Genomic DNA, 21,325 nt, shown 5'->3' with positions numbered 1-21,325 from the left:
GAAAATCATTTTTTTTTTGTTTTTCATCCGATGTTCGGTGTCCGTATTAGAGCCCGATTAAATTTGGATCGCGCCACATAAGACCTGTTCGTGGAAGCGCTCCCTACTAAGGATTTTCTATACCTAGTGCTCGAATCTAAGACATCTGATTAAGAAAGAAACAGCCCATTGATGTGATTTGGAAAATCATGATGCACCACTATCCATTGATCATATGCATATATATCAACTTTGACGAGTGGCCATGATTTTAAAGCAATTTCAAGAAACAAACGCCGGTTAAATCTCTCATACGTGTAATCAATATCCTCATCCTTATTTATTTATGTAAAAAGTTATGACTTGACCAATTTTCACTTTTATATATATTCTGCTGTGTAAGTAATTTGGTAAACATTTCTGTATAAAAAACATTCTGCACCAACACCGAGGGGCCCTAGCCATTTTACAGGCTCTCAGGTATTTAAAAGACAGTCAATGGGATCAAATAAGGATAGAGACAAATTCACTTTTGCTGAAGAACTCTATTCAAAGGACATGGGAAATTCCTTGGCAAATCATTACTATGGTGGAAGAAATTTGGAGAATAAGTGAGGAAAAAGTGGTGGTGATAGAGCATATTTATAGGGAAGGAAACAAATTAGCAGATCACTTGGCTAATTTAGCTTTGGACACAGGGGACATACAATTCAATTTCTTTCATGACATGGAGAGCCACTGTAAAAGAATTGTGAACAGTGACAAATTACAGCTGCCCTGTCTAAGAATTAGATCATGTTAAGGAGACTGAATATAGGGGGAAGGTGGGAGAAAATGAGGTCCTCACACTCAAATCCTTTGGGAGGAGAATGTGAAGGATTTGGTTTACACTAACTGTTTGCTAATGGTTGCAGGTACACAAACTAACATAAATGGAGGATTTTAATTCAACAGGTACCACAGAACAACCACACTGAAGGAATACCAACAAGCAGCGAAACACAGTGTAATCAGGATGTTGAGAAGTTTTACCAGCATAAATTGCAACTGGTTGGAGACACTTTTGACAAATGACATGAAGTGGAATTACTGCTCCAAATGATTGAGCACATGAAACACAACAGACCTCTTGAGTACACATGGGCATACAGTTTCTATTTAGTGGTTGTTTCTTAGTTGGTGGTATTAGCACCCCGGGATGCTCATCCTACTGAGAACTGGTCATTAGTTAGAAAATGTACTGCCTTGGTGCATATAGAGGGCCAAATATAGAGCATGTGAGATATAGAAACAAAAGTTCTTTATGGAGCAATTATTTCAAATTTCATTCTATTAGTAATTTTTTAACAATTTGTAATATCAAATTAAGACAAGTTATAAGTCTTAATTTGATCATTAGTTTAAATTTTGTATTTTCATTAGCCTTTTGGCTAGAGTTGTACAAACTTCTGGATTTTTTGATAAAATTTATAAAATTAGCCCTAGGCCAAAAGCCTAGTGGACTTTTATTAAAAAAAAAAAAAAAAAAAAAATACTCATTACTAGTCCTAACATTACAATTCATTCATTTTTTATACCAACACAACCTGTCCACAAATACGGCATTTGGGTGGAGCCACTATAGCACTTTAGGTCCCTCATTTTTAAGGACCCCACTTTTCGTCAATAAAAGCTTATTTATTTATTATAAAGTACTTTGAGTGCTCCCCTAAATCAGTAGGTAAATTAACGTATAGTATGAATAGTAGTATATTGATAAAAAAAGAAGGTTCCTTATTGAATTATCTACAATACTCAATCAACTTTTTATATTTCTTTTTACAATTTTGATATATATACATTTAGGCTTTTATGTTTCTTCAAAAAAGTCTTTGACAAAACTGCTCTGAAAAACCAGAGCTAGATTGTATGAATTTGCTAGTTTTATTTTTTCTCGTGCATCAAATATTGCGAGAAGTATATTGAAGCACTAAACAACTATGCTCAAATCAAGTTATCAATTTTTTGAATCAGGTTCTATTATTCCCACTTTTTAATATTATTTCATCTAAAACTTGCTTGTTATGATATTTAACTATGCAATATATATGTATTTCTTTTTCATTATTTATTAGAATATAAAATATGCCAACTAGAAAATATGAAATCGATTGTTCAAAGCTTAAAAAAAGATATAAAGAAGAGAAGAATTTTGATACACTTCAAAAAGGAGCTTTTAAAGAAGTTAGTTCTGCTTTGTACAGACTTTGGAGTACAATGGATTATAATTCAATCACCTTGGAATACAATGGATTATAATTTGATTATCGTATTATATTCAACATGGGAGAAAGGAGAGCAACGAAATGATACAATATGCGTATTTAGATTAGTTTCTTAGTAAAAAATAAGGCAAGAAGAACGGGCATACGTGCTCGAGAAAATTGTATCAGCTACTAATGATCTAGACATAGCGTTATTGTTCAGGGTGGATATATTTAAACTCAATAGCTAAAGTAATAACAGAGAAAAATAATACACATGGACACGAAGCAAAAGGAAAATCATCGGGTTTTCAAAGCAAGTTTAAGCAAGAAAAAGAACAAATGATGATTTGGAAACAGTCCATTCAATTCTAAAGATGACAATGTCATAACCATACACAGGGATCTTGTTTACGGCCTTCTTATCATCTTTTTGTTGAGAAATTCACAAAACAAGTGACCAACTAATTTTAGTCTTTCAACCAATGGCTAGACTTGGCAGACTTGGTTGTCCTTGAGAAGGCAGTTTGATGTGCAACATCGACACTCTTGACACATTGGAACATCTCCTACAGATAATTAAAACATAGTAATCAAGGCAAGTTAAAGATGTTTTCAGTTGTTCCATCTTCACCATGCTTTAATTTGTAGCAACACGTCTATTTGCCACGATATTCCTCTGCAATCTAGTAGCATATCACTATTCATCAAACTTGTAATACAATGACCAAATATCATAAATACTTGGTGCATACGCCAACAGTATATGCCACAATATGAATATATGGAATCTTTCAAATTACCTTCAATAAGGGATAAGCAATTTAAGATAAGTGCTAATCATCATGAACAAATGGTCAAATTATATTAAGCCTAGTAACTCTAAAAAAAGATAAGTAATCTTTTACAATAAACAGTACAGTCAAAGCCATTAACACAATCAAATTACTTTAAAATTTTGTCATCAGCACTAAACGAATCAAACAGTTCGTTGATATTCCTACTTCAAGTAATTTCCAAATTTGATCTCCCAAAACTTTCCTTAAAAGAGAGTGGCTGTATTGTTATGTTTTCTCCTAAGCAATGAAAAATAAGACAAGCACATGCTCCAAATGACTCTCTTCTTCCCTTAGAAGTGTTGAAACTTCTTTCTAATGAGGTTTTTCCTTCACAAAAGCAACTTTCTTCCTATTAAATCCCATACTGCTATCGAAATTTCACATATAGAATTTTCCTATAAGAATTACAGTGACAGGAGATCATAGATTCTAGCGAAAGGAATGTGCTTTAGATGTTACCATCATTAACTTACAATCTCTACATGATGCTATACAAAAGATTTATTTGGATAAGAAAATGCTAAGTTATTCACACCCTCAGCAGCGGCATCCATTTAAAATTAAAAAAGAAGAAGTATAAACTACACATTGCAGGTACAACTTCTGAAGATTCAGGTAAGCCAAAACATACTGATTTAGATTTTTCAAAATAATGAAAAGAGAACCTGCCTCAAATGATGCCGCACATGATTTGTTTCGATGGTGGCATCCTTGTTAACTACATAATAAGATAAGAATATTAGAGGTCTTAGATTGGACAATTTAAAATTAAAGAATGGAGCTGTAATAGATGGTTGCAGATTGTGTCTGTGACTTGCATACCTTGTACATCATTGTCTATTCTTGCACATATAGCTGCATTTGAGTCTGTTAAACAAAGAGAACTGATTAATATACTTGAAGTAATATATAAAAGTATGAATTAACCAAAAAAAAAAAACAATAAGGAAAACAAATGGATGAATGTTTCAGGAGAAGTTTTGTGTAAAACGAATCAACAGATGAGAATGGAAGCGGGGAAGCACAAGAAAAATAGAAAAGCTGAGTCACATAGTAATCTGTGATACTTCAACTAAGGAATTCTTATCTTTTTTTTTCTTTTATAATGTCCAGGCTAATGGCTATGAATGAAAAGATTAGGATGCAAATTTTTACACAAAAATGAACAATTAAAAGTATTGCATAGCCACAATATCAATATCCTCTCGGACACTTTGGCATGGTTAATCAAACCAAAGAATGTGGTTTCGCTGTGCTTTTAGATGAAAAATTCTTGATTTCCTATTTCAAGGTATTCAACAAACGCTTGTTCAATTCTTCTTCTTGCTAGATGATAGTATCCAGAGAAATACATACCACTCGCGAGGATATGTGGAGATTGATGTGTGCTTTTGAAGATGTCGAGCTTAGAAATATTCCTCGGACACGGAATGTGCTAACCCATAATCTAGCTAACTAAATTCTCTATTTCCCTCTTATCTAGTATTTCTTGGAATTTTGCTTTTGCAGGTTGGGTTGTAAATGTGCAATGATGCTTACCTACATTTGCTACAGATTAAGAAGTAGTATAATGAAAAAAATGGTTCTCCTTCTCCGTGTTCTCTAAATTCAACATGGTTTTAGAGAATTGCATTTGCTCAAAATTAGGCTAATAGTAAATTTCTACGTATCAAAAAGCTATTGTCTAATCATCCTCTATGAATGAACCCAAGGATAAGCAACCTTCATATACATCAACTAAATCAAACTACATTATAATTACACTGAGAGGGCATTGTGATCCGCAAAAAGTACTATAAAGTCCAATTTTCATGTTATGAGTCCTATTAGGACTTGATTCAAGAGCATAAATCAAATTATATTAAGAGGGCATCAAAATCCACATACGCCACTATAAAGTCCAAATATTTGTTTCTCAAAATTCTTTCCTTTTTCTTCTATAGTTATGGCTTTCTTCTATAGTTATGGCTTCTACCAAATTTTTTTCCTCTGGCTCTCTAAGTGCATTTTGAGTCAACAATAATGACATGCATGTAAAATCTTGCAAAAAAAAAAAAAAAAAAAAGAAACAAAGTTCAAATTAATACCAAAGCTCCGAACCGACCCCTCTCAGAAGTAGCCGCAAATTCCATTGAAAACAAAAATCGGGACACAAATATTTGTCTTTAAAAAAAAAGAGGCTCTGTAGGAGAAGCTTGTAATGGCATCGAGGATGATTAGAATGATAAATTCAGAAATCAGAGGAAATGAAAGTGAATTGTTATTCTTTCAACTGCCCTCTTTCCGTTGATCATTCTGATCCTTCATTTTCAAGAGAAGATGAAGAGTCGTCTTTGAAAATCTAAAGAAAAATAATGATTCAACCATGAATATTAGCCATCAAAATGGGAAGTCAGTGAACCGAAATAAATTGTGCACTTTGAAAGAAAAGCAAACTCATACGCATTCTTCAAAAACTAATGGAAAATGGAATGCCAGAGATGAAAGGATGCTTCTAGATTTATGCTTATGATAAAGTTACCATTTTGCCCCTGTAAGACAGCTTCAAATGACGGCTTTGCCCTTGATCGTTCTTGTGTCCATGCTTCTATATTGTAGTAATATACTAGATATGAGCCCAACAAAATATTATTGTTTTTTGCATTTTTTGTTCTTACGTTAGTTCTGGTATCATCAATATGAGACTTGATAAGTTTGATCTTATAGTAATTTGATGATGAAGATACAATAAAGCAAAGTTGCTTTTCAAGAGAATCAATTAGTAATTCCGATTCTTGGTGATTCACTTGAGACAATTGAAGAGTTACAAGATGTCAATAACTGCAACTATAGAAAAATAGTTAATTTACTACTATAACTCAACATGATAGTATGATGCTCTACTTTTTTGTTTTTGTTTTTGTTGTTGTTGTTGTTCTATGGTAATGTCAACTTGAGTTATGATTTTGACGTTGCACCCTTAATTCCAAATTTGATATCATCTTGTTAAATTTTGATTCCAAAAAAAATGTCGGAAACAACATTTATATTTTTGTAGTTTTCAAAAGGTAAATGCATATGCGACCCCCTAAACTTGTTTTTTTTCTTTTTCTTTTTGGCATTTCAACTAAGTGTTGTTCCTATTGAACCCCTGAACTCGTCCTCAAGTGTGTCTATCAAACCCTCTAAATCTGATTTTTATTAAAAGCAGAATGAAATTGCGGAAATGAAGGTAGAGTAATATTTTAGACATATGGTAAGCTATTCTTTAGGTCATGGATGCATCGGTTTCTGTTGGTTTTGCTCTTCCAGTGCCAGCTTAATTAAGAGCTATTTTTTTTTTCCTTTCAATTGCTGCTAATCTTAGCTAAAAGATGGAATAATCAAATTAAAATATATATTAACATGTTGCTACATTGAAGATGGAATACTATGTAAGTCGGATGTGTTTGATAGATATACTTGATGAAGTGGAAAAATGGAAAAAAAAAGAAGCAAATTGTGGGTATATCCGCATATGCATTAGGCCTTTTCAAAATATAAAGTAAATGCATTATGGGTTTGAAATGTTTAAGAGCAAATAGGAAGAGTATTAAACTTGGAAGAACACAGAAAAAACAAAAGGAATAATTATAGTACTGTGGGTCCCGTATCTCCCCATATGGCCACTGATTGATTTCCTAGCACGTGACCTTGAGCACATGATCTTTTCTAGGAACTTGAAAAGCACTCAAACTTGTCCTTATTTACTTAAATATTAATAGACAAATACTGAAATAAATTCACCAGTCAAGGGCAAAATGTAGCTATAAAAAGAGACCCAAAGAGTAACTGCTAGGGACGCATTTGAAATAAAATAGATGGGTTTAGAGTAAATTGCGAGAGTAGTACAAATTATCATTCAACTATATGCAACAGTTAAAAGCACAACTTTTCAAAAATACCATAATTACCCTCCAAATTGCCAGGCAAGCATGTTGATGAAACAAAGTCCTCAAGCTGCTAACTGTGGCTTCTTATATTAGACGACAATAGGGGACGAACGCCTGGACAAACAGGGTATTATAGGGATTACATATTTGTTTAAGGATAAATTGGTAATTTGACAACAATAGTTGAATTCTCATTGCCACGCGTATACTGCAGCTTAAAACACATATATTACTGTGTCTCTCCCTCAACCACGTCTACTGCACACAGGCTATTCACAAAGTTCAGAGTATCTTAACTTCTTGCTGCCCTTCTGTCTCTTCTTCACTTTTTCAAGTTGTCATCTCTCTATTTTGGTGAGTCACATTTGTATTCTCCATTTTGTTCTGATTTTGTTGCGTTTCGATCATTGCTTTGCTGCTTTGCTCCTCCCTGTGAGTTCAATTTTGATATATGTTCTTCTCTTGCTTGGTGTATTGGAAAGGGCCGCATACACATGCATCTGGGGTTTTTCTTCAAATTTCTCAACTTGATTTCCAAGTTGTCGCTGTTTTAATTTGTTCAATTAGGGTGAGTTTTTATCTGTTCTTGCCTTTATTTAATACACGTAGTTGTTGCTAATGGAATTTTTGTGGGTATATCCGCATATGCATTAGGCCTTTTCAAAATATAAAGTAAATGCATTATGGGTTTGAAATGTTTAAAGAGCGAATAGGAAAAGTATTAAACTTGGAAGAACACAGAAAAAAATGGAATAAGTATAGTACTGTGGGTGCCATATCTCCACGTATGGCCACTGATTGATTTCCTAGCACGTGACCTTGAGCACATGACCTTTTCTAGGAACTTGAAAAGCACTCAAACTTGTCCTTATTTACTTAAATGTTAAGAGAGAAATATTGAAATAAATTCACCGGTCAAGGGCAAAATGTAGCTATAAAAAGAGACCCACAGAGTAACTGCTAGGGACGCATTTGAAATAAAATAGATGGGTTTAGAGTAAATTGCGAGAGTAGTACAAATTATCATTCAACTATATGCAACAGTTAAAAGCACAACTTTTCAAAAATACCATAATTACCCTCCAAATTGCCAGGCAAGCATGTTGATGAAACAAAGTCCTCAAGCTGCTAACTGTGGCTTCTTATATTAGAGAAAGAGAAAAATAATAATTAAGGCGGTTTATCACAGCTGCAATTGTATGTGGTACCATGTCAGACATTGCCTTAAATGGCAGTTTTCAACAGCCATTTTTTTTTTTTTTTTTAAACCTCTCCCCCCTTTTTCCTCTCTTGGTGACTCAAATCACAACTTTCGGATTGAAGGTGGAGGGTGCTTATCATATGAACAACCCCTCTTATTTTCAACGGCCATATTGTGTTTCATACGGGTCGTAATTTTATCTTTTCAATCTGTATTATTTTTTTTTTACATTCTTTTCATTCTATTTTTACACCTATTCAATGTATCAACACTTGTTTGTTTGCTTTATAATAGTATTGAGATAAATATCATAATAAGATTAATGAAACAAATTATTCATCATATATGAAACGGAAAGGTATTTGTGCCACATTGATTTTGTGTCACGACCCATTTTGGGGTCGTGCGGGCACCTACCTTCCCACCTTGGTAGGCAAACCCTCTCGTTTATACAACGCTTCAAACACATACCTTTCCTTTCAAAGCATTTGGAAATTAAGAGAACAGCGGAATTTCATTTATAAATACAACCCAATGTTACCAAATTTGACAATACATTTTTATACAGACTCTATACAAATTCCCATGACCTGGTCTAGACTAATACAAGAGCGACTAAGTACATTTCAGAGTGACATCATATTCTAAGACTTAACCTCCAATCCCGGAATGGACTGGGAAGAGGCCTTCCAGATAAGCACCGCATAACTTCCGCATATATTTCAATCAATCACCTGAAACAATCTACACCCCAAAAGGATGTAGCAAGTGCAATATCAGTACAACCACACGTACTGAGTAAGTATCATAGGCCGACAATGGTTAGTAACACATATTGGTAAAGAATTCACAAAAAATGATGATAATCACAATCAAGTCACATATCCCGCAACAACAGATCACAACTTCAATCTAACTTAAGTCACAACTAATCAATCATAAACTATAAATTGGCTAAACACATATACTAATTCTCGACATCTTTACCATTCCCAGGTCGCTCATCCGTGTTTTAGGAGCGAGCTCATTATTACAACACCTTCATGTCTGACCTCGCTTAACACGATACGCTACTAGTTTAGGTTTGTTTAACAGGCACAAGTCAGCAATATAAGCCAAAAGAATCGAGTCCAATTGTTCATCATTAGCTACGTATAACATCTAACCCCATATGATAAATCTGAGTATATCTAACCTTGGCACAATCAACGCAATAAACTCAACATACAATCATTACAATACAGTCATCACAACACTCACTCAAGTTATAATGCAATGCAATGCAATAAAGGTATGAATGTGATACCATGCCATGCTATGCAAATGAGATGTACACATGTACTCCAGACGGAGATATCAACGTCCCGGCAGCACAACCCAGTGTGACTCGCGAAGTCTGAGTGCCACCCGTCCCGGATCTTTGCCAAATAGACAGACGGAACCCTGGCTAATTGCTCACAGGGGGAGTCTCACCGGCACCACGCTGGGGGACCCGCGGAGCCCATGCACTACAATCGAATCTGGGATAACATCGAAAATGGCCATGCACAACGATACCCGGATATAACCATCGGACATCGGCCTCATCACCATCACTCAAAAGAGTTGTTAAATATCAGTTTCATAAATCAACGATGTTATACCCCATTTTAAACGGGTTAAAGTAGGAGTACAACATATTGGAGATTCCTCAATTGTTTATTTTAAGGAGTCGTCACCTAATTGATTTTAAGGTGAATTAGGGCACCTAATTATTAACTAAGGTAAAGCTAACTAAATATTCGTTAATAGTCTGCTTAATCAGTGTGATTCTAGGTAAGAGTTCTATATTATCCTAAAGGGAAGGGGTTAGGCATCCTTTAGAATCCGTTAACTACGGTTATCCGGCCAAACTTAGGTTAATTAATTACGGTTAAATAAGGTGCTTTAAATTAAAAAAGGCTAAGAAATGTTGCTAAGGTTTTTTAAAGAAGTATAAGAATGTTGCTTAAAATAAGATTTAAAGGAAATATAATAATTTACATAAAAGAGGACTTTAAATGCTATTTAAAATAAAATTTATAAATGTTGCCAAAGCCTTAAACGAAAATATAATAATGCGATTTAAAATGAGACTTGCAGAAAAATATAATAGTTTGCATATAAGTAATAGTTTTAGTAAATTTGAACCTTGAACAAAATTATGTCATGTGAATATGGCGGTGCAAACAAAATCTAGCTTTATTTTATAAATATGATGCAAAAGGACGTGAGTTTCTTTCTCCCTTTATTATTTAACTATACTCGGTTAAAAGATGCATAATTGGGTCACTCTTAAAAAAATGTTCATAAAATATACTTAAACTCATATTGCGATATTGACGTTTTTTGAAGTTTCTAAGATAGTAGAACATGATTCCTTTAATTATAAATATTAGTCATGCTATTTTGAATGTCAATTATTCTAATATAAGAAAAATATTATAGATGCCATAAATAATTGTAACATAAAAAGAGAATGAGATCTAGGGGGCTAATTGTGATTTTCTCTCTTGAATTAAACTACCCATTATGCCAAAGCTAAACCCATTAATTTACTAGAATTCACCTAAGTTAAGAAAAATAAAATAAGATAAGATGTTAGTCATACAAAGCAAATAAAAATACCCAACAATAAAAAATAAGGAAGAGAGGAAAAGGTTAAATGGATCTGGCCCATTTATTAAGGCCCAACTGCTGGAACTGTTCATGTTATTGGGCTTAGGCCCAGTAAATTTCTTTATATTGATGCTGCGGACTGTTCCTGTCTATTGAGCTTTGGCCCAGATTTTGTTTTCTTATTTGGCTGCGGACAGGGGCTGGACACGAGAGGAGTCATGTTGGGCTTTTACCCCAATGCCAAATGCGGAAGAAGAACGAGTCCCTAGGACTCCTATGCGATGGTCATGCATAAAACAAAAGAAAAAGATTAGTATGCGGTCAATGAATTATATTAAACATATAAAATATAAACTCAAACAAGCCAGCAGATTGTATATATTCTATGTATATTTTAAGTATACCTTGTATATACACACTCACAAGGATGTATTTTCAGGAACATTCTTCAAATATACATTTATATGCATATTTCAACTGAAATATACTTACAACAAACGCACAAAAATTCAAACAAACCCAACTGAAATTGATAACGTCACGCACAAGGGCTACCTTATGGGCAAATATTCAACAAACTGACTACCTTAGGGGCCTTAGCTAAATACAGTCTGGCACATAGACTCAGCAGTCATATTTCACTCTCAATAATATATTCCTAAACATAGTATTTTAGAAGTGGATTGAGGCCAGCTCACTACAGAAGCAGTTTAACAAGCAGCCTTATGAACATGTAAGAAGAGAACAGGAAATGAATCACGTTGAAAGAAAATAGACTGAGTATAAGATAACCAGTAGTTGTTTTGAATGTACCCCACATATCCCTCCTTAATCGTATGATAGCTTTCTTTTAACCAACATTAATCTAAACACATGATTGTTTGGCAGAGACATATACTCACCAATTGTGCATATGCAACACAGCTCAAATCAAATACAATTCATACTAAACCAACACTTAACTACACATGATTTGGAAAACTCTAACTACCAGGTTCCACATAGCCAAAATCTGATTTCATTAAGCAGTAAAGGAAGAACACAACTATATAATGGTTTGGGCTAGCCCCCATGTTATACAGGATCCACCATTTAGCTTAGAGGATGATTACAAAGTCCTATAACGTGTGAGAATAGCTTAAAGGACATACATACCAATCTAAGTAAGCACAACCCAACACTGATATATATACGAGTTGCACAGAGACATCAAACAGACATACATACTTACATGTTATCCTTTATAGAGTTAGGTCGAACACCTATTGCATACTAGGCTCAAATTTATTGAAAACAAACAAAGAGGATTCATTAACAGACACAATAGAGGCATGTCAACTCAATACAATACCATTTGGCAATTTCTTTTGTCAAATATAAATGAAACCATGCCCAAAACTACACTAGACAGTCTTCATGCCATTTAAGTTTAATTCCAACAAATGGAGAGCCTAGGTAATGAACTCAATTCTTATTTGACCGGACTAATACCATTGAGGAATCAATAAATGATGAGCATTCTAAGCACATCGAATGTCAACTAGACTATTAAGCATGCCGAGGACAAGATATAAAATAACAATAACATTGAACACCATAGTTTAAAACTCAATTCCCTATATACCTATCTAAACCTCAATTGAATCTGAGTGTATAACTATACGGAAACTAACCGGAGTCTACCGAAAGGAAGCCCTAACCTACCTCATGGCCGAGCGGGTGCCACGAACATCCAATGATGCCTCAATTAATCACCACTGCGTAAACCATAAAAAAATCCCAGAGACAACCATGAGACCCAAGAGTAGAATTCATCAATAGGGTCTTTCCCAAGGATTTCGAAATTACTAAGGTAGATATGGAATTTTATCCGACCTAAAAACTCACTATCACAACACTAGTTGATAGATCAACCTCCATTTAGAACATTTATGATCTTACTCAAGTTACTAGTTTGGTCATTTTGCCAATTTAGGCTTATTTCAAGAAACCCATTTCCAAGATCTAAAAATAGAGACCAAAGGTATTTTAATGGGGTAGGTGAAGGATTAGGTTGGAAATCATGTTAGGATGATGAGAATAGGAAGATATTCCAAGAATCAATGTTTGGGAGAATGGATGGAAGAGGTTAGGGAAATAATCTTTCCCAAGGAAGTGTGATTTTTGGCTCCAAAATTACTCCAAAGGTGGCTGGACTCTGTAGGGTTTTCAAAAATAAAGTCAATTCCCGAAATGTCACTTAAATAGGTGGAATTCACTGTGCGAAACCGCCCCGACATGCCGCTAGGGCAGTCAAGCAGTCCCATACTGTTGCCGCTTCGGCGGTTAGTATACCGCCACAATGATACCGCTATAGCGGTCAGGCCCTATTTGTTTGCTCACATTTCTATTGCTTACGCGATGCGTACGCCGAATTCGGTTTGGCTTGAAGGTTTCCAAGATGCGAGAAGGTGGATACATCATTAAGTCCTATAGTTGTCGCCTTTCTTAGAATTTCACCGTAACGTCGAAACGGGTCGTTACATTTTGGCCACAATGGCCCAAATGAGGGTAGTTCAATAAATTCACATGGGTATCTACGTTAAATTTAATAATTTTTGCTTAGTCAATGTCGTTTTTACCCTTTCCTCCCAAAGTTCATTAATTCAAAATTTGCATGGAATCCTCTCTCATCAATTCAATTTTGGGATTGTTTCCCACTACATTGAGAATCTCAAAAGATGCACACATACTTTTCTTTCTTAATTACTAAAAAACAAAAAAAAAAATCCATTCCTGTATTAAAAAAAACTATTAGAATTTTTTCATACATGGATTATTAGTTACATGTAACTTAAAATTAATTCTTAAAGTTATAACTTTAAAATAATGACATATGTTAGTCATTGTTCCTCTAAAAAAATTTAAAATGAGAAATTTCAAGAGTTTAAGCTATAAGTTGAATTTTTTCAGATGTAACTTTATTGTTCATTCACCGCCATCGCGTAGGAGAATTCAAAATTTTGACAGTCATGGGTGGACTATTACATTTATAGTAAATGGGTCAGTAGTCTAAAATGATAATAACATTTATATTCAGATGGTTCGTGATTGATTCAATTATTATAATAAATTTTTGTTTATGAATATGCAAGCAATCAAGAAATTAAAATTTGTTGAATTTGTTAGAAAGTTCTCTCCCAGTTTTTTCTAATGAATAAAATCTTGAAGATAAATGGTAAATAAATTCTTTCTATTTTTGATATTGTGCATATTAATTGGACAAGTTGATGAAAAACCCATATCTTTATTTTGATGTTTTTTATTAGATTTAATTGATTACTTTGTTATTTTTCATATTTTATGGCATTAATCTCCTTTTCTTAATATTATATTATAAAAATATTAAGATTAGTAAAAAGTACACAAAGGCATTTTTGATAGCTCTCACATTTTTACATAATCAAATCAGAAGAAAATAATTGCACATTAACTAATTAAACTCGCTAGCACTATAAACAAGTTCAATTAAAATGTTCAACTCTTATTCTAAATTAAGGGTGAAAGATAACTTGTAGTATTAAAGAATAGAAGAACAAGAGTGTAACGACCCGTTTGGTCCTTATAGTCTTTTCGGTATTTTCTCCCCTTTCTGAGCAATGGTTAGCTCAGTTGACCCGAGGGGACCGTTGGCACGCTTCTCGAGGCGTCTAGACTTGATTCGCGCGATTTTTTGTGAAATGTGAGCTTTAAGCGAAAAAGAGTTGACCCAAAGTTGACTTTTGGGTAAACGAAACTTTTTTAGAAATTCGTCAATTCCGAGAGGTCTGGATGGTCGTTTAGAACTTGTGTGTATATTTGGTTCGGTTCCCAATGCACTCGGATGCATTTTGGGACTTGGAATTAAGGTAGCGAGGATTGACTCGGTCAACGAGACCTTCGTTTGAAATTCCGAGGCCACGAGCCCGTTTGTAGCGTGTTTTTATGTGTGTCTATGTATGTGGTATGTGAGCAGAAAGTCTCGAGAATTAGTCAAGAAATCGGATTGAAGTGTGAAAACTTGGGTGGATTCTGGTGTCTGGTGCCCTTTTTGGCAGCACCAGCACCGTGGCAGCAGTACCGCTGGAGCGGTCACCCTGCCGCTGGAGTGGTCCTAGCCTTTTGGGCTTGATCGCTATAGCGGTCATAGCACTACTGGAGCAGCACCGCTGGGGCGGCCTTAGCGTCGCCAAAGCGGGTAACGACCAGTGAGTTCATTTAATGAAGTGTTAAAAGCCATTAGCCTCTCATTTAATACCATTACCAAAATAGAGCTCTTGGGATCTGTTCTTGGAGATTATTGGTGAAGGTTCTCGGTGGTATGTTCTCCTAATCCGCTTTACTATTTCCTTGTTCCTAATCATCATAGATTCATCTTTCCTTAGTAATCCCTTGGTAATGAAAGATAAAAGTGGAGTTAATGAATGTTCTATCCTGGCTTATCAATGATGAAATTGATGGAGTTTATGCTAGATTTTGATGAATCTAAGGCTGTTAATCATATATATTTCATTATTAGAGTTGAATTCTTGAATCAAAGAGTTAGGGTTTATACCCAAATATTGGGGGTTTTACTTGAAATCCGAAATTAGGTGAATCCTTGAGTTAATTAGCAATTAGTTGTTGGGTTATGATCACCTAGTGCTTAAGTTGATATTTTACTTCCGAATTTCCTGTTTGACCTTGTGGGCCCCGTTTTCCCAAATTCTAGGGTTGGATTTGACCTAAATTGAATGATAGCAATATTGGTATCGTTCTTTATGATTTCTAATCTAGATTTCGATTATGCCTAGACTTCTTTGATATTGAGGCTCAGCGGAAAGGCAAGGCAAAAGAGTGATTGTCGGTGTTGCTGTTCGACCATCCAGGTAGGTTATGGCTTACCTTTGGTGAGACTTCGTACAACGAAGCATATATTTAGATGATATTGTCAGAGAAAGCATATAAACCTTCGGGTATGAAGTTGTGTTGGATAATGTCTTAGGTTGGGCCCTATTGCGTGATTGGGGCTATTCACCCCGTTGTGTTGTGACTTAATTGTTCTATTGTGTTGGGTTGATGCCACGTGCTGCTAGTAGATATTGGAATTTGTTGTTCCTTCTTGACTGTGTTATTGTACTAACTTACGGGTGACGTTGATACGAGGATAGAAATCTATATGACTCATGAAGTTTTTCATGATATTGTTGGCATACCCGTGTTGGTACTTGTGACACTGATATATTATTGGCGTACCCATTGTTGGTACTTGTGATATTGATTTGATTATTGATGTTGATACATGCATTGCACGCACTCTCATGATATACTGTTGATACATTATTGGTACTTGATGAAACACTGTGATGAGTTGGGCTCGATTTTTTAAATTAGAGTGACGTGATAGTTCGATATCCGATGTTAGTCCCAGAATCATGGATTGAGTGAGTGCATGGACTCGGTAGGTCCCCCAGGGTGGTGCCGGTGAGAACCCCCATGGGCAAAGATTTGGGTCTTGTCTGTCTGTTGGGCAAATATCCGAGACGAGTGGCACTTAGACTTCGCGAGTCACCTTGGGTTGTGCTTCCAAGATGTTGATATTTCCGTCCGGAGAACATGTTTACACAACATTTGCATGGCATTGCATTGCATTCATACATTTTTGCATTGCATTGCATCACGACTTACCTTGAGATGATTTGGTGTTTACTTGTGATGTTGGATTTGGATTTAACACATTGAGAGTTGGCACATTTGGGATTAGGTGCTTTACTTAGGCGATGACGTATACTTGGCTTCGATAATGTTTGACTTATACTTGTTGGTTTATCTGCCTATTTGCTTTCTTATCTGAATTATGTTAGCTATACTTAGTCGGACTATGATATCTACCAGTACTGTGGTTTTGTACTGATCTGCACTTGTTGCATTCTTTTACCCATGCAGAGTACTAGGTTGGGTCTCCCTCCATCTCCCGTGGCTGACAGTCGCTTCAAATTAGCATTGAGTTTCCAAGGTGAGCACAAGTCGTTCGCCGCCTTGAAGGCTCCTCTTATCATTATGTCTTACTTTTTTACTCTGAGACATAGACAGATTTATGTATTATTATATTATTCCAGGCTTGTATTTATTTCTTTTAGATGTTCTTGTATGACTTAGACTAGACCTTGGGAGTATTTTCCTTATTCCGCACTATTTTTATTATATAATACTGTGAGACTTATATATTTATTCTTTTCCGCTTGCTCAATTTATTTATTCATGTCTTTACTTATCTTTGTGTTGAGGGTTTGCTTACCGAGGTAGCAAAGGTAAGTGCCCGCACGACTTAGTCCAAATGGATCGTGACAAGTTGGTATCAGTGCCATAGGTTAGCCGGTCTATAATATAAGAGTGTGTCTAGTAGAGTCTCGTGGATCTGTACGATGAGCTTCGTACTTATCTGCGAAAGGCTATAGGATATTTAGGAACTCTCCCTTTCTTTCATTTTTTCGTGCTATCTTATTCTAATTAGTATCTGGAAAGATCAAATTGGTATCTGACTCTTATCTCTTCTCTTACAGATGGTGAGGACTCGAGCTACTATGGCTCGAGGTCAGGTGCCGGAGCCCGCAGCTACGGCTAGCACCCGAGGGCGAGCGACAGCCAGAGGGCGCGACAGAGCTAGAGAGTGCGGGGCTGCCTCAGCCAGGGGCAGGGCTCCTGTGGTAGGACAGCGGTGAGAGAGATCTCTGTCTCCCGAGCCTGAATATCAACCGGATCGAGGCTAGGCGGCAGAGGATGTTGTGGCCCCAGCACGGACACAACTCGAGGTTACTTCTGATCAGGCTATGCATGATACGATGGCCAGAGTATTGCTTCATCTAGATGCGCAGAAGGCTTCCGCTAGTGTTACTACTCCTAGTGAAAGTTCACAGACACCTGAGCAGGGACCTACTCAGGTAGCACACCCCGTTGCAGCTATGGCTCCCCGTATTGATGCGATACCCGCTTCTGGTGATGATCTTAGACTCATGGAGGGCACTGTTATGACCGTGTCTGATCAGGATCTTGTTTGGAGGTTCAGGAAGTTAGAGGCGCCGAGGTTTTCGGGTACTTCTTCTGAGGATGCTTATGAGTTCATTCTATATATGCATGAGTTACTACATCAGATGGGGATCGTGAAGACCTATGGGGTTGACTATGTGCCCCACCAGTTTCGCAAAAACGCGAAGACTTGGTGGAGGTATTTCGTGGTTTGCAGACCTGAGGGTTCCCCTTTCTTGACTTGGACTCAGTTCTATCGGGCCTTCCTTAAGAAGTATGTGCCCCGGTCTTTAAGAGAGGCGCGTAGGGAGAAGCTTCTACATTTTGAGCGAAAGGGTATGTCTTTGGAGATCTATGTGACCCGTTTTCTATATCTAGCTCGTTATTCCACTTCTTTGATCGCGAGGCCGACAGGATCAGGCGTTTTGTTGGTGGACTAGTTGGCTCGCTATAAATTCCTTGTCTTCAGATAGAGTCTATCGGGATTTTCGTCCAGTACATCATCGAGCATGCTTCTATGGTTGAGGGCGTTAAGGCCCGTGCATTTGGTGGTGGTGACAAGAGACCGCGTCAGACTGGGAGTTATGATGGTTCTAGTCCGAGGGGCGCCAGTAAGTTTTCTAGGCCGCATCAGCCATACTCTGGCCGTTCTGTGCATTCAGATTTACAGGCTTCTCTCAGTGGGCCATCTAGACAGAGAGCTCCTGAGAGTTCATTTTCCAGACCAGTAGACAAGGTTGTTTCCTCCGGGTTTTCAGCTTCAGTTTATCAGCCTTCGTCCCCTCTGATTTGTTTTTCTTGTGAAGAGGGTCGTCATATTTCTAGGAGGTGTTCCCGACCCAGATGGGATTATTAGCCACAGAGGACTTCGATACCGTCTAGTGGTCGAGGTGGTGCTTTTTCAGAAGGGCGGCGCTCAGTCAGGTCGCGGTGGTTTTAGGGTTCCAGAGGTAGATCTCAGGCAGCTAGAGATAGGTCCCAGAGTGCGAGAGAGGGGTCTCAGACTGGACGTGATGGGGCCCGTTGTTACTCATTTTCGGGTAGGCCCGAGGCATAAGCCTCAGATGCTGTGATTTCGGGTACCATTTCTGTCCGTCATAGAGCAGGATCTGTGTTATTTGATCCTGGATCCACTTATTCGTATGCATCTACGTATCATGCCGTTGGTTGGGATTTGCCTTGTGATAGCATAGATATACCTGTTCATATGTCTACTCTGGTTGGAGATTATGTGATTGTTGATTGGGTTTACCGGTCTTGTTTGATTTCTTTTATGTGGTATGAAACTTAGGTAGATTTGATGATTCTCGATATGGTGGACTTTGATATTATATTGGGGATGTCCTGGCTTTCTCCTTATCACACGATCTTGGACTGTCATGCCAAGACAATCACCTTAGCCATGCCGGGCATTCCTAGGCTCGAGTGGAGGGGTACTCCCAGTCCCGCTCCAAAAAAGATCATTTCCTTCCTTCAGGCGAAGAAGTTATTTAATAAGGGGTGTCTAGCCTATTTGGCTCATGTTCATGATGTGATTGTTGCATCTCCACCCCTTGAGCCTATCCCTATTGTGAGTGAGTTCGCGGAGGTATTTCCGTCAGATCTGCCGGGTTTTCCACCCGATCGGGACATTGATTTCTGTATTGACTTGGACCCGAGCACTCGCCCTATTTCTATTCCGCCATATCGGATGACACCTATCGAGTTGAGGGAGCTTAAGGATGTTACACTCCGCACTTTCAGAACATGAGCATGCCACATACTTCACGATAGTAATGGAGTATTAGAGACGTCCCATGAAGTTTTGGAAGGTACAAGCCATGAGAAATACGTAACAATGAAGTACGATCTCGTAAGTCGTAATCAGGAAGGACAACCCTGAAACATAATAACATGACCATTATCAAGTATAATAAATGATAAATATCATGTAGAGGGAGTTTTGGAAGATTCTGGGACCAAGAAAATCAAAGAAAATGAGTTTGTCGAAAATTTGAAAAAAGTTAGCAGAATTAAGGACAAAATTTTGGGTTAACTTTGGAGGGGTATATCTCCAGGTATATTAGAAGTTTTAAGGTGTTTCAAAAGCCTAAAATAAAGTTCGTCGAGTCTAGTTTCCAACCCAACAAGCCGTTTATCAATACGACATCGGAGTAGAGAATTATGGATGTTACAAGTTAGGCGGGCAGAGCAGGGCGCGCTGCTACATGCTACACTGCTGCTACAGTTCCGCTACATTGCTGCTACAGTGCCATCGACTTTGGCGCACAGTATAAGGGTTAAAACCCCTTTCTTTTTGTCATAATAATTCCCCAAAAAATTCAGAAACATATGAGAGCTTACATATAACATAAAAGTGAGGATTTTGAGAGATTTCAAGTTACGGAGTATTAATCGAGGTCCGGACAACGTGTAGTCACGCTTATAGTTTCATTTTGCGTTGAAGTTGGCTTGGAATCAAAGTAAATATTAAATATCTTCCTATTCTAGAAAAGATAAGGTATGGATTTCTCTTTATTAATATTGATTTAAGGATATTTACGAGAATAAGAGCTATGGATTGTGGTGTTGGTATTGTTGGCTTGTGGATTGAAGTTGAAGAAAGTTTTGGATGAAATTATACATGTTGTAGGATATTGATGATATTGTTGTTGATGTTGTTGGTATTGTTTGGGAGTTGTTTTGGTATTTAGAGGAGGTAAAGAATATAGGGGAAATGATGCTCAAATTTTCGTAATCCAAATTGGTCTTCAATAATTAGTGCTTATAAGTTGATGGAAATATGATGAAAGTATGATTAAGGATGTATTTCTCGATATATAGGTTCCGGTGAAGGGCAACCATCGAGGTAACGGATCCTTTGAGTGGTGGCTTAACGGATAAGGTATGTAAGGTGTTCGTTTCCCTATTTCTTTGGCACGAATCCAACTAGAACATAAACACAAGTGTTCCATAACAAATCCACTCCATTCCTATGCTTTGTATTTCAACTCTTAATGTCTTGTTATTTGATTGAGTCTTAAAATATTATTTTACTTATCATCATTGATTACTTCTTTGGACTCGATACAAATTCCATAACTTATTCGGAGGCTACCGACCTTATGTCACTCCGAAAGGCCAAGGTCAATTTATTGACTCCTCATGCTTTGTATACATATTTGCACTATTTTACTACACCGTGCCACGCTATAGTCGGCCGGGCATGGCGTGTAGATGCGCATACCACTGTAGTGGGCATGTTATTATATAGCCCCGGATGTGGGCTAATGATGATAACGTCGAGCCTTAATGTCTGGGCATGATACTATATATATATGCATAAAAATGATTTTATCATGCATTGCTTTCGTACTACTTCCAGAGTTTCAGGTTTCGCTTATCCTTATTAATGTTACATTATATCTTACTTTGTTGTTGCTTCCCACCTTACATACTTAGTACTTTTATCTGTACTGATGTCCCATTGTGCGGGACGCTACATTTTGTGCT

At 36.8% G+C, this 21,325-nt stretch overlaps 1 long non-coding RNA gene across 1 annotated transcript; it reads right to left on the bottom strand.

Moving 5' to 3' along the window:
* Positions 1-2,475: 2,475 nt before the first annotated feature.
* Positions 2,476-5,542, bottom strand: LOC132638720 (uncharacterized). Its single transcript, XR_009581865.1, has 4 exons — positions 5,149-5,542; positions 3,884-3,928; positions 3,727-3,779; positions 2,476-2,908 (listed from the first exon to the last, which is right to left on the bottom strand). It is a non-coding gene; the product is annotated as an uncharacterized LOC132638720 (long non-coding RNA).
* Positions 5,543-21,325: the final 15,783 nt, after the last annotated feature.

This window comes from Lycium barbarum, chromosome 1, assembly GCF_019175385.1.
Source record: "Lycium barbarum isolate Lr01 chromosome 1, ASM1917538v2, whole genome shotgun sequence".
Lineage (NCBI taxonomy): Eukaryota > Viridiplantae > Streptophyta > Magnoliopsida > Solanales > Solanaceae > Lycium > Lycium barbarum.
This window is presented reverse-complemented; position numbering and strand designations above follow the sequence as displayed.